This window comes from Pyrgilauda ruficollis, unplaced genomic scaffold (genome assembly GCF_017590135.1).
Source record: "Pyrgilauda ruficollis isolate IOZ18807 unplaced genomic scaffold, ASM1759013v1 scaffold2, whole genome shotgun sequence".
NCBI classification, from domain to species: domain Eukaryota; kingdom Metazoa; phylum Chordata; class Aves; order Passeriformes; family Passeridae; genus Pyrgilauda; species Pyrgilauda ruficollis.
In genome coordinates, this window is record NW_024519206.1 from 31,525,976 (window position 1) to 31,540,688 (window position 14,713).

General features: G+C 38.2%; 1 long non-coding RNA gene across 1 annotated transcript in view; it reads right to left on the bottom strand.

The window, feature by feature from the left end:
* LOC121353073 overlaps window positions 1-7,921 on the bottom strand; it is a 15,040-nt gene extending 7,119 nt beyond the window's left edge. The window contains exons 1-4 of the long non-coding RNA XR_005955032.1: window positions 7,825-7,921; window positions 3,552-3,739; window positions 3,258-3,436; window positions 1,170-1,345 (exon numbers count right to left, since the gene is read on the bottom strand). This is a non-coding gene — a long non-coding RNA (uncharacterized LOC121353073). The remainder of the gene's footprint in view (window positions 1-1,169; window positions 1,346-3,257; window positions 3,437-3,551; window positions 3,740-7,824) is intronic.
* Between the last annotated feature and the right edge of the window lie 6,792 nt (window positions 7,922-14,713).

Here is a 14,713-nt window from a genome sequence, read left to right on the forward strand (position 1 = left end):
TCACCTCTCCTTGTGAAACAAATGGAGTACAAAAGCTAAAGCCAGATGCAACTTCCCATTGCCTGCAGACTGTTAGGTCTTCAGCTACTATCACCACAATTCCCTTGAAATAATCCAAGACTAGATGCTTACAGAGATAAAAGGGGAATTTTCATTACTGAGAAAAAAAAAATTAAAAAAAATTGGAAAGCTGTCAGTTCACAAGGGTTTGTTTATAAATTGATAGGTAGTCAGATGAAATGATCAGAGGGCTTATTACAAGCATCTGATTACTGCTCTGAGTGAGAAATTATCTGAGTACCCTCATATTTGAAAGCAGGGTGAATTTATGAAGGGTTTTCACCAGTCATTGTGTTCCTGTGGTGATAAATGGGCTCTTGCTACATTCCAGTGGGATGACAATGCTGAGGTTGATCTTTAAGCAGATTTTTTGCATGGTTCTCAAGCATAGGCTATCACAACTATCAACAAACAGGCCTTTAAATAATTAGGCACTGCTAGCTGTTCTACAAAGCCTGGAGAACTGAACTGGTTTCCTCTTACTGAAAATAAAAAAATCAATACAATCAATGCTAGAGAAAGCATTTGTTTCAGAGACTACTAAGACGTGTTTGAATATATGCTTTCTTCCCTTCATTATGATCACTGTTATAGAGTTGGACTCAGTGATCTCAAAGGTCTTTCCAGCCTAGATGATTCTATGATTACTATTGCCAGAAAAGACAAATCCAGCTGGGTTTGGAAGTTGCTCTAAGAGAATAAAACCATAAGAGTTGATTCCAACTGCTGGTGTATTAACCTGGTACAACTGAAGCTTACACTTCAGGTGTAAAACAGAGAGCTATTGTTTCTCTTTCATGACACAGAGTGCAGTACTAGATAGTACAATCCAGATGTTTTCAATTTTCTCCAGCCATTTTATTTCTTTTTTACTTTAAGAATGTTGTTGAGAACTGTTGCTATTGTACAAGCTTGTTGAAATGCTCCATCTGAAAAGAACAGTGGAGAAAACTAAGAACTGCCTTTTCACAAGTAGAACAATATGCTAATACTGAAAAAACCTATCCTAAACAAATTAGACCAAGTTAAAAATATACAAAGGCAGATAACATCAAATTATTCTGGTAAACAGATATGTGGATAGTTTCTACTCAGTGTGGATTTCTTACCTTAGAGGAGCTTCTTCACACTGCTGCTTGGGCTATTGAGTCACTGGGTTAGTTTCAGTGCACATCACGATCCTTTCCATGCTTGTCAGTGGGCTAACAGAGTCAAAGTTTTGACAGTTCATGGCTAGATAGATATGGCTGCCCTCAGTGATTAATTTCTTACTTAAGTTTGTCTCCTGGAAATACAAACACAGACTGATTTGAAGTACTGCGTAGGGGTCAGGGTGACTGTCCTCCCTTATACTGCTGATAGAAGTATAGCACAGTGATCAAATCTGTGGCTTGCAAATACCTGCTGCCCAACTTCTATGACCCCTGGGTGCTTCATGGTTTCAAAAGAGCTGTCTCACACAATGTCACCATATGATCTCATCTCTCTTGTCTACTATTGTTTCTCATCAGCCTTGCTAAAATTGTATTCACTGGGAAAATAGTGCAGAAAGTCACTGTCTGCTAGAGAATCCCAAATACTCTCTTCAGTACAGTTAAGTGAACAATGAGGATTCCTTTTTCCCTCCAATAGCCAGCAATTCTGAGCACCAAAAGTGAAAGTATTGGGAGAAATGTCCACAGGACTAGACAGTACCTATGTATCTGGCTCTTATGAGGATTGTGAGAAGGAATGGGTTTATTTTGTCTTTTAGCTGTGGACACAGGGACAAATTCAATCCCTTCTTATGAGACCCCACCTACAGTACAGTGTCAGCTCTGGGGGATTCAGCACAAGAAAGACAAGGACCTGCTGGAGTAAATCAAGTGGACAGCCATGAAGATGATCACAGAGATGGAGTATCTCTCCCACAAAGACAGGCTGAGAGAGCTGGAGTTTTTCAATCTGGTGAAAAGGTCCTGCAAGACCTTAGAGTAGCCTTCCAGTACATAAAGGGGGCTACAAGAGAGCTGGAAAGGACTTTTTACAAGAGCCTGTAGTGACAAGACAAGGGGGAATGGCTTCAAACTAAACAGGGTAGATTTAGATCAGATGACAGAAATAAATTCTTCACTGTAAGGTGGTGAGACACTGGCACAGGATTCCCAGAAAAGCTGTGGATGCCCCATCCCTGGAAGTGTTCAAGACAAGGTTGGATGGGGCTCTGAGCAACCTGGTATACTGAAAGGTGTTCCTGCTCATGGCAGGGAACTACATGATCTTTAAGGTCCCTTCAAACCCAGGCCATTCTACAATTCTGTAAATTATTTAATATGTCTGACTCATACAGTTTCCTTTACATGACAAAATTACTGTTTCTGAGAAGACAGAAATGTATATCAACACAGTTATGGCTTCCAGAATGTCATATAACAGCAGACAAAACCAACATAGCAGCTTTATTCAAACAAAAACATTCAGAGGAAAATTGGCAAGAGATACTAGTAGAAATCCCTAGAGGGGTTCTTGAGCAGACTGCTCCTCCACAACTTAGACACACAGAAGAATGCCTCTTATTATTAGGATGCAGGTGGCTTGATCTTAACAAAGGCAGATGGGTGTTACAGACCTGGGTGGCTTAACTGAAAGCAAAATGAAATCCTATTTTCCAAGTATATACTTATACTGAGTATAAAAGAGCAGATAGTAAGGTGGTAGAAAACACATTCACTTTACTGAACTACATATAAGGGTTGAATACTTTTGGAAAATGTGAAGATAACTGAAATCAGGTCAGAGGTAAAAAAAAAAAATCCAGTTACAGAATGCAATTATCTAATTTCACAGGATCTTTCTACTGAAGAAGACCATTCAAAAGTCTAAATCCTAGTTCTCAGCTGAGCTGTGTGTCTTCTTCACTGACACAGGGTCATGCCAGTCCCAGAAATGGCACAATTCAGGAAGAAGACACAGCACCACTTTCAGACATCAGACACTCATCGCTTTTCCTAGCAGGAAAGTATACAGAGGCCAGAAATCTACCTGAGTCTGGACAGACAGATTGGTTAACAGTGACATATCACACAATTACCTTTTTTTTTTTTTTTTAATTTCTAGCAGATGACACAACCCTCAGAAGCAACTGAGGCCCTTCTCAGCAATGGCAAACTACCTTAGGGTGAATCAGGTTCAAATTTGGCATGCTTTCAGATTCATACCTTTTCATGCAAATCCTACTCCTTTCTCACGCTTTCAGTAGGCAGCCTGGTCATTTGTACATAGCTGTTGTGGCGAAATTGTCTCCAGGTTTAGGCTTCAGGCTTTGTTCCTCCATTCCTGTTTCTATAGCCTAAGAAAGTACCCTCAGGCACAGGAGTTTTATGCTACCCCTACATGTCTGGACAGGAAGAAGAGAGATCAGATAAATAAATTCATTATGTCAACAAAGAAGAAATATTCTCTACGAATAGAAACTCCAAGTCCAAACAGGAACAGCCCAGTACTAGACTCACCTTGCCATTGACCCACCCAGGTACTGAGAGGTTCTGTAGCATCCAAGGAAAAGTAGAGGAACTGCAGAGAGAGAAAATGCAGCACCACGGGAGTGTTTTCAATTACTCCCATGCAGTAACAATCACAGCAGGTCACAATGCAGAGATTGATTTTTTTTGCCGCCACAAATGGCTTTTTCAGGGAGCATCTAGACAAGAAGAAAAGCATAACCCAACTCAATCTATTATCATAATATTGTTCTGAAATAGGAACAACATACGTTGTGCTGGTCCATCTTTCCACCTTCCTCTGCTACAGCAGAAAATAACCCCTCAAAATCTTATGAAGACTTCAAGAAGGTAAAAGAGACGACTCAATATTTCAAAGCAGCTTGCAGACTGCAAGGGGTACTGCAGTAGAGTCACAGTACTGAAAAACAGCTCAAAATTCAGTATGATGGGGCAGTAGAAAAAGTATTTGAGGAAAAACTGAAAAGAACAGAAATGTCAGTAAATATTTCTAAAAACATATTAGATAAAATTGGAAAAGAATGAGAATAGCCTGCAAAATCCATAATATCTAAGAATGAGATAAAATATCAAATAAGATACATGACAATAAGGGTCAATGTGTGCTTGCTATATGGAAAACCTGTTACATTTCTATGAAGGAATCAACAACTTCATGGAAACACCTCCACACACTGATACAGTCAGCTTGGATTTTCCAGGAGGAATTTACAAAGATACCCCACTAACTCTTCCTAAAGAAACCAACTCATCATGGAATAAAGAGGACAGCACACAAGTAATATGCTTTAATTAAAAGAGAGGCAAGAAAAGGAGAAATGCCATTAGTGTCTGGCTCTGCATTAGGGACTGCACTGTGAGCTTGAAAATCTGAAAAACAGAATGAAAAAAAGGCTAGTGGAATGGAGTTGTTGAATAACTTCACAAAATAATAAAAGAGTAGCTGAATTTCAGAAATCATAGAATTATGGAAAAGTTCATGTTGGAAGGGACCTTAAAAATCATCCAGTTTCTATTTCCCTGCCATTGGCAAGAATGCCATTCCCTAGATCTGGCTACTCAAAACCCCATCCAACCTGGCCTTGAACACTTGCACAGAATTGAGCTGTAAGCATATAAATGAACTGTCTCTCAGGAAATGGAGTTGAGCATTATAATGACCAGTATGAACTAAATGTACGTCACCAGTAAGAAAAGTAAGCTGAACATTTTATTTGACTATTGGTACAGCTGGAAAATGCAGACCTGGTTTTGGGTATTGAAAGGGAATGGCAGACTTTAGGGTAAAACAGAAATTCTCATTTGGTAGGTGTCAGAGACTAAAAAGAATAATTTCTCTCCAGACATCTTGGGATTCTTGGAGTGTGTGGTAGGGGGTGGGTCAGCCTTTGCTCTGGTGAGGTAGTGCCCTCTCCCCCATACCCCATGGCCCCACAGTGTCTGTCAATCATGCACAGTGGAGGCAGTCCCAGTCTTGCCTAACCCAGACCCTGAGTGATGAGACACCATAAATGTCACCTGGGAAGAAGGCCCAGGATGCGTCTAGGTTGTAAGAAACCAGACCATGAGGCAAGCTTGTTGTTCCTTAACCCTACCTTTATCTTGGAGTTTTCTATCCATTACATTGCTGGAACACAAGAGTTGGTGGCTATATGTCCGTCTTTCTATATCTTTCCTGTCTTTCTGGTTTTTTCCATTTCTTCTTATTTAACTCTCATTTCACAGAATGTAATATCAAATGGCTTTAATGGCTTTTATTTTGAATGGGCTAAGTCTATGCTGTGGTAAGTGCTTTATGTTATACTAAATAATTTGCCAAAATTCCTTGATTTTCCATAGTTTGCCAGTAACTTTCATGTGATTTTTACCTCTTCTGAATATCTGGTCAGTATTTCTCCTTTGTGTTTACCCAGAGCAAAAGAACCTAGGTTTAACCCTTGGATTCAAGTGACTGGGGTGTAAAAGTAGGTCAAGATAGCATTTAGGCCACTATTTTTCTCTCTCTGAGTCCAACTTACTCAAACATGCAATTTTTTTAGAGGGACAGAGAGAGGGAAAAAAATAAGACATAAATTTTAGGTCATCATGTTTCTGACTTGAAAAGCTAATTGCTGATTCTCAGTTAGGTATGTCACTTTTACCTCAGTAAAATGCCATACTTTCTCTGGTAGAATAACATGTTGAATCAGGTTATGAGGAAAAAAAAAAAACATTGATCCCATGTGGACAGAGAGAATTCACTCTACATAACAAGGCAAGAATACATTTATGCTGCAGCAAACTAGATAGCTTCTGATTGGCTTCTGATGCAGCCAACTACTTGGTGGTTTTGGGTTGTTGGTTTTTTTTGGGGTTTTTTTGTCTTGCTTTGTTTGTTTGTTTTGTTTTTTGTTTGTTTGGGTTTCTTGGCTTTGTTTTGTTTTGTTTTGTTTTGTTCATTGTTGCTGTGTTTGTTGTTGTTGGTTTTGATTGGTTGGTTGTGTTTCGGTTTTGTTTTTGTTTTTAAATATATATTTTTAATATCCCTTCCTGTTAAACTACAAAACTGTATTATCCTCATTTTTGAGCAGCTACAGCCTGTGATTGTTGTCTCAGAGCTTTCTTCAAAGGCCAGTCATACTTCTTCCATACTTCTCCTAGCTGTTCCAAAGAATCCCTGTGGAAAGAGATCCATGGGCATATGGGCCTATGAATGGCCAGGTTTGCCTTGCTGCATTCATGTAACAGCAGCAGAGATCATGCCGTTTACATTCTTATTCCAGGCCTACGCTTTCTAAGAAGAAAAGTGACAGGGAAAGCAAGGCAAACTAAAATAAAGATGAGAATAAAACCAAAACTAGTCTTCACAGCATTTTCATATAAACAAAATTGTTTAACAAGGTTCTTTTTTTAATAAGAAAAAGGCGGGAACGAGGACTGAAAAGGAGAAGTGGTTGTAACATCAAAGATAGGAACACACCAGTGGGTAATAAATACTTAAAAAGTAAGACATGCATCAGCCTGCCACCTAGGCTTTCTACAAAATGATATATGGATGAGTAAAGTGTGATAAAGAAATGCAGAGTAAAGTAACAGAGACCCTAAATTTAGACATCTGTAGATTTTTCCAAATGTTGCATTTTCAAGTATATTTTTAAAAAGGCAAGGAGTGAGGGGAAAGATGGTATTTTTGTTTTGGTTTCATTTTGCTTGGTTTTGTTTAGTCTTTTTGTTTGGTTTGTTTGGTTTTTTTTTAAACTAAACAACTCTTTCATGTCTTCATTTTTTTCTTTGTTTCTTCCATTTTTTAAAATTTCCATCAACTTCCAGCCTTTGTTCCTCTGTGTTATAATGTGTTGTAATTTTCATCATGAAGTTGTACTTTTAATGCTAAATCAGTTGATACATTTTATAAAAGAAAATGAAAGACAGACCTTTGACTGCAAAGAGATGAGGAAGTTTGCTTGGTGCCATAATGTGCTACATCCATAATTTTCAGTTAACCCCTTTCTCTGGCAAATCCTGTTTGTACACCTTTAGCAGCACATTAGCTGACAAAGCAGCTGAACACACTACCACTTCTGCCAAACTGTTTCTGCCAAACAGAAAGGTACTGTTTTCATTTTCTTAGACGCTCCTCTGAGATCAGATTAAGGTCTCCTGATACATTTAGCAGAATGGTGGCCAGATCTTTCTGCTAAAAGTTCTATGTGTCAAACCTGGCATCCAAAAAATGACCTTGAATAGATCCTTACTTGTTTCTCATAGAAAAAGGACATTTTACTGTTATTAATAATTGTGATTCCTGCCATTCAAACATGAAGTCTGAGCCGCTTTTTTTTTCTGAAGTGCATGTTTGCCTTGCATAACGTGATCCTTTAGACCTGTAACATGCTTATGCAATGGAAAAGGTCTGGCAGTATTACCTGGGGCATGATTTGAAGAAGACAGGGTGGTGCAAGCAAATAGAGGCTTTAAAATGTAAAATGGCCTCCAGTGGTTGCAGAATATGAAGACGGTGTGTCAATAACTCAAATCATAACACCCTCTGCATTCTGGGATAAGGAAAGTATTAGGAAAGACAACTTTTTAAATTATAAAATGAGCACTTCTGCAACAGAAACAGCTGTCAGACAAATATAGAACCCTGAAATGTCATTTTTATGGTCTTTTTTTTTTCAAAGTAATACTACAATTTAAAGTACAGCAGAACAAAATTACAGTTTTAAAGAGAAAAAGAACAGATTTGATTTTAAAGACTAGGTATAGGAGAAGTGAGTCAGACCTGATCTTGGTGACACCAGAAGAGATTTGGAGTTACTGCATTCTGATTACTTCTAATGTAGTCCAGTATGACTGAAATCAGGATCCGACAAACTCTGGAATAAACAAGGGCAGAAAGATCCTTCATTATGGAACACTTGAACACAGTCAAAGAAAAAAAATATATATATATATATAAAAGGGACATAAAGTAAAAAGTTACACAAAGCAAAAAAGTAACAAACATAAACACAACACACAGCTCCTTGAAAAGCTGATGTCTGACCCAAGCTCAGGTACTTTCAGCCAATGTGAAGAAAGGCACAGCAACTCAGTTCTATCTGTTGAATAAATTCCCTAACTTGGAATTACTGCAAGGATGTTCAGGATGTTCTTGAAGAAAATTCTGGGGTGGAAGGAGCATGTACTTATGATGCTGATCCTGGCAGTGCTTGTATGTACTTTATTGAGCAAGTGAGTGAATAGGCAGGAAGTCAGAGAAGTATTCTAAGTTACAGCAAGCAGAACAAGACAGATTTTTGAAGTTCTGATCTGGAAGTAAAACTGCATATAAACTTATTTATTTGTTTAGATATGACCCTATTCCTTGTCTTGCAAACTAGGTGGATATGGTGCTTTCATCAGAGAAAGTCTTTAATCTGCTAAGGTAGTTGTAGAAAAGTAAAGGACTTCTTGCTTTACTGATTCATGCAAAGGGGAAAGGACACAAAACGAAAGCATAGGTTGTCACTGAAAGATGGAAAACATACTCTAGGTAGAAACATACTGTTTAGAAACATTTTTCAACAGCATACTTGACCAGGCTGAAATATAATATATACATAATAAAAATGATGATTCAGTAAAATAGTTATATAGATTAACAAGTTCACCTAATCATAATCCTTTAAGATTAGGAGTATTTGGAAAAACTTGTTTTCGAATGCTTTTGTGCAATTTGGCATATAAAGGACAAATGGTAGAGATTGCAGCCACAAAGAAAGCCCTTTGCTTTGATCCATGTGTGTTGCTCATCTATTCCAAAAATGAAAAGCAAGGAAGTAGAGCCTGCTTTAATTTGGTTGCATAGCTTTACCTTCCAGTATCACAAACCCTTTTATAAGTGGGTGAAAGATCTTTCTGTGGTGGGTAGGAATTGCTTCTTTCTATTGGAGTTTTAATTATTGCTACATTTCATGAGAGGGTAAGTTCTTCAGCTTTCCAATAATTGTATACTGCTTGGACCTCGTATCTCTAAATATGTTTTATACAGTCCCCATAAAAATACAGATCATCCTTTGTCATCAAATTTTGTAAGAACTGTTCCTAGCAGTAATGTTAATATTTTTCCTTACTTGAACTTCAAGAAATGGTTAGTCTAATAGGACTAGAATTATGATAGAGGTGCCTAGTATTTGCAGTTCTACACTCCCTCTATTCTGCTCATCTCAGCTATATGACTTGTTACTCACTTTTTGACCTAAATTATTATGCAATCTTACTTAATTCTATTTAAAAATTACCTCTTTTCACCTTGAATACCACAAAGTAATGACAGCTGAAGTAATTTCTATGGTTTGTACTTAGTTTTTGGAATCTATTCAGGTAACAGGCCATACCAATGTAGGGGGTGTCATTATCTGACAAATCGCTGTGTGCTTGGATAAAGTCTTCAGTCTGAACACCTAATTTGGACTTCTGAAACAATCACAATTTTCAAGGGAGAAGTAGTGACTGAACAACATAATAAATACAAAAATATTATTTCAGTATTGTCTAACGTAGGGATTTATGATTTTTTTAAACCAAAAATATAAAGATATTATTTCATATCCTCTAATAGAGAAATTGCAGAGAAACTGGTGAAAAAAATTATGTTTAATAGTATGGTACCATAATTACACAATAGAATTTAGTCATGTAGGTTGTGAAAACAGTTAAGAGACACAATTAACAGGTGTCTCAACCACAGAGATAGTGGGATGAATCCTGCTGTCCTTGCGAAGTCTTTTTCCTAAGAATTCCTATTGAGCTAGGCACACCTGTCTCTGCGCCCCTGCTTCAGAGGGACCCAATTGTTCCTAAGCTGTTTTGCCATGTTTAGCAGCTGCAGGTTTCCTACACATGGTACTCAGGGCAAAGACAAAGCCAGTCATGGGTACAGAGGCAGCATGAGTTCCTCAGCATGTTGCTGCAGCAATCTAGTCAATTCTAGTGGTGGCAGTGCAGGGCATGCTCCCTTCCTCTGGAATAAATCAGTGCTGAAAAAAAAAAAAAGATAGCATGGATTGACGATTGGAATTTTAAATCCCAAGTGGCTTGTAGAGGCAGAAGTCAACACCAACAGAGATTGGTCTCTTCCGAGCACATAAGAAGGTTTCCTTGGCACTGGACGGAAAGTCTGCAAAGGGCAGAGAAGTCACATATGCAGCTGAACCCTTAGGAAACTGGCCATCAGTATGTTAGAGGACAACAAGATTGATACCCTTGGAGAATGGCTATTTGAGGACATTGATGTGATTTAAATCACAATTGAAAAGTTCAATGTGGTAGCAGTGACCTACGAGGTCTCTGTGGAGTTGGGTACAGAAATGCTCTGTGGTTACATAAGCCTCTATAGGGCAATATTAAAGCACTGCTGGCATTTGCAAAACCAGTACCCAGTCCTGGAGCCACACAGACTTTGATGGCTGAATTTCAGTGGCTGTCCAGAAAGCCCATATAGCAGCCAGTGTGAAATTTCTAGCGACACTGAGTTGCAAAGGACAACAGTACAATAGGGCTTCACAAAATACAGTCCTCCTGGTTGTTTCATTTTGCCATGGATATGATCAAAACTTCAAAGCATAAAACATTCTGTTAGAATAATCTCTATCCTGGTTAACCAGTGGCTAGAAATTAACTTGGGACATCTAAAGCATAGGAACTAGAAATTCCATAGCCCCTTCCTAAAGGACTGGAATTTTCTCCAAGGCAAGGCCTCTAACAAATAGACAAAATGTGGCCATTTTGCCACAGGTCTCACTTGCTTCAACTTACTCAGTACTTATTGAATCCAGAATATAACAGCAAAGGGTCTGAGAGATCTCCATCCAAATTATTTATGACATGACTACACACAATCAGGTGAAAGCTTCTGTCATACTTATTAAATAAAACAAAAAACAAAAAAACAAAGAGAAGCTCCAGTATTTTCCAGTCATTCTACCTTTTGTTATTATTTTGTAGCTCCACACAAGCAAAGTTTCACTGCATCTGGTAAATGTCTGTAGGGGCAGGATGACTCAGTAACTTAAGTATGTAGCATGATTTCCCCTATTTCTGCATTACAGCAACACCCCAATTTGTAACTCGGAGCAAGTCAGAGGCTCTCTTTCAGAGGCTATTTAATGTGAAGTTCTCACTGTTTGCTAAGAAAGATTCCATGGCACTTTTCACAAAAGTAGGGCTATTAACCTCTTTGACCCAACCATATTCCACTATGCATTAAGCACCCTGGGAGGAAGAACTAGTTTAGTACTGACTGAGAAGGAAGACTTCCACCCACTGAACCAAAAACATCACACTTAGCAGCAGCACGAGTAGATATGTACATAGACATATGTGTGTTTTTAGTATATGTACGCAGAGAGTACGTTGAACAGAAACCAAGCATTAATCTGATGTGATAGCAGTAATTCACCGTGTTTTAGATTAATCTGTTACATCGTTCAGTGGCAAAACTGACAAGATGTTACACGATCATGTTTAGTCACATTAGGTGTGTTGTAAACCAAAGACAGAATTTTCTCTGATGAAGTTTCAGCATCCAGGGAAAAATCCCTAATCTACGACTGTAGCTTTAAACTGATTGATTTACACCAGTAGAATACTGCAGCAGAGGAATGAGGCCCACATTATTTCTCTCATCCCACTTCTTCCTCTCTACATTATGGCTGCTAAGAACAACTTTCCTGCTTGATATGTTTTTCTTTCTGCCAGCTGCCATCTTTAATTAGCCTTTCTTATGTTATTTGGTAGTAAGGGTCTTTGGGTTCGTGTCAGGAGATGCATTTAACATACTTCTGATATTCCAGCATAAGCAGCTGTGACATGTGGGCAACAGTGAACATCCACAACCATCACCACCAATTACTCCCTTTATTAATCTGACCTTGCAGTGGATACCCAGGGAGAATTTCACTGTCAGTCTAACATTTCACAGCTTTCTACATTTCATGAATATCTGTGTGCTGTAGTTCACATTTCACTTGTTTGCTGCCCTCCCAAACACCACCTTCTTAATATTAGCTGCTTTGGTACTAAGACATAAATCACTTTTTTACGGCTGCTGCGCCATTTTTCTGCTAACAACTGCCATATTGCATTAGGCTACACTATACGCGATGAAGAATGATAGAGAGGTGGAGCATGATGTGTGCAGCCTAAAAAATTTATTGTACTGTTCAGCTGATAGGCCTATTCATCTTTCAACACTGAGAATACAGTAAGTCCTGCTAACCCAAACTAACAGCACTCCAGGAAAATGTTAAGAATGTAGATTATATACAAAACAGTAAACTCTGATACTGTGCATTCAGCTTGGATAATCTACTTCTTGATAATGGAGCCGATATATTTTAGGCATCTGTTACCCTTAGGGTGTTTTTATAGAAAGGCATTTATAATTCCATTCCCAAGCACAGCAAAAAGCTGTATTGAACAATGAAACTGTTTAGCTTGTGGTTATGTTTATACAGCTCAAACACACTCAGGACTTGTCTACACTGTAGGCCGTGGGGTTACAGAGATACCACATCTCAGCTGAAATAGCTTATGTCTTCCTACTGCAAAATGAACATTCCCTGGACTCACATTTTGGAAGAACATAAGTACCAGCCTAGAACAATGCAGGAAGACCCTAGGGTGTCAGAATTGCTGCTCCCACTTGCCTGAGAAGTCAAGACTCATTCCTGTGTTTTGAAGAGGTCATCCACAGTCTGAAGCATCCCATGTCATTGTTATCATTTCAGTGCAGTTGGGCTTCTTTGACACCAGCACATATTTTTAAAATGGGCTGTAAAACCTGGCAATTGTGAAAACCTGTTTGAAAGCTCTGACCTCAAACCCATCAGGAGTTCTTGCAGATATTTTTATTGATTTCTGAAAATGAAATTTGTGAGCAGAATTCTTCCAACTGAAGAAACAGTCATTTCTATAAGAGAAAAATGAAGTAGTTAAAATATGTGAATTTGGAGTTATAATATAGATTATTTAGGTTATAATAGTATAGACTGTAGAGCATTTAATAGGTGGAACAAAGTTTTAAGAAGCTCTTAAAAGAAATACTGTTCTTCCTTTCCCATGGAAAGCCCCCTGCAGCTTCTGCAGTTATTGGGAGTTCCTTTAATCATAGCATTGAGACTCTGTATTAAGGAATACACAAATTCAAATCTTTACAATTCTTTTTCCTAATTATCTTTACAGCAACATTCATAGTGTGGGGAATACAGTAAACTGTGTGGTAATGTTAATTATGTGCAAATGGCAATTGTAAAGGTTTTAATAGCGACCTCTGCAACTAGAAACCTTATTGATAATTTCTATACGTATAATCACATAATGCTGGCTTAAACACCAAAATCCTAGCCTGGCTTGTACCGAAGTCTATGTAAAACCTGGACTGGACTCCTGAGGAAAAAAAATCTTGCTTGGGTGCTTCTCAAAAAATGTCAAATATTTCCCCCATTCCCTCAATATCCTGAAATATTAAAAGCTCAACAATGATTTTGACTTATTTTATAGAAGTATGAAGTCCGATTGAATAAAAAAGTCATACAAAGCAATCCATGCTGTATATAATCCATGTTTAGATTTGAATCTAAACTTTTTGCAAAACAAGGATTGGAAAAAGATTTGGCAGGTGTGAGGTGAGGGTCCGTAGTAACATAGAGTCCCCAGGCAGGTGCAAAGGAGATTTGAGTAACCCTAGGGTGTCAGAATTGCTGCTCTCTCTCTTGCCTGAGAAGTCAAGCTTCATTCCATAGTGGTAGTAGGCAGGTCTTGTATTTTCTATCAGGATGTCAGCACTATTGCATGATACTCTCATTTCTTATGTGTTCTGACACCTATACACAATAGCCTTTTGCTAGTTCAAATGGGTCTGGACTTTGGTGGTAGGTTTTTTGCTGTGGGTTTTTTTTGTGTTGTTTTGTTTTGTTTGGGTTCTTTGGGGAGTATTTTCTGGTTAATTGGTAGGCTGGCTTGGGGTTTTTTAAAATAGTCTGTAGACTAATAGTCTGTAGTCCCAAGTTTGTAGACTTGGGAAGCTGTTTGAAAATCCACAATGCACCAAAGCACAGATTTGTGCTTTTCATCTCTGTTACCCCGCTGCACAGATAGCCAAGGTTTCTTAAAAATCATTAAATTTTTGCGTGAGCCACCAATCATTTGTACACAGAGCTGAATAAGCAAGTCTTGATACCATGTTACAACATTTAGGTAACATCTCAAAGGGGCTTTCTTCTGTGACATGGAAGGTAATGTTCCTGAAAATTTAAATTTTTTGCTAAGACTCAAAACCGCATTGCACACCACTGTGTCTGGTCAGCTTTGCTGGCTGCAGTAAACAGTACACAGTAAATGAGAGCACATTTTTTTGTTCTCTTCATCTTTAAAATTAAGTTAATGTGAACTTCACCAGCATACATGCTTAGCAAATATGCAGTTAGAGCTAGCCACTATATAGAGGTGTTATCACTCACTCCCTCAGTGCAACCATAGGAGACATTTTGCTTTGAAGAGGTTAGTCTCTGAACCTTATGGAGTGTTTTGAGTGTTAACGGTTTCTGTTGAGTTCTGTATTGCTTTGAGATAATCCAGTTTATGCATCTGTTTATTTGAACTCAGATTAGCTAATGCAGTTGTTTATT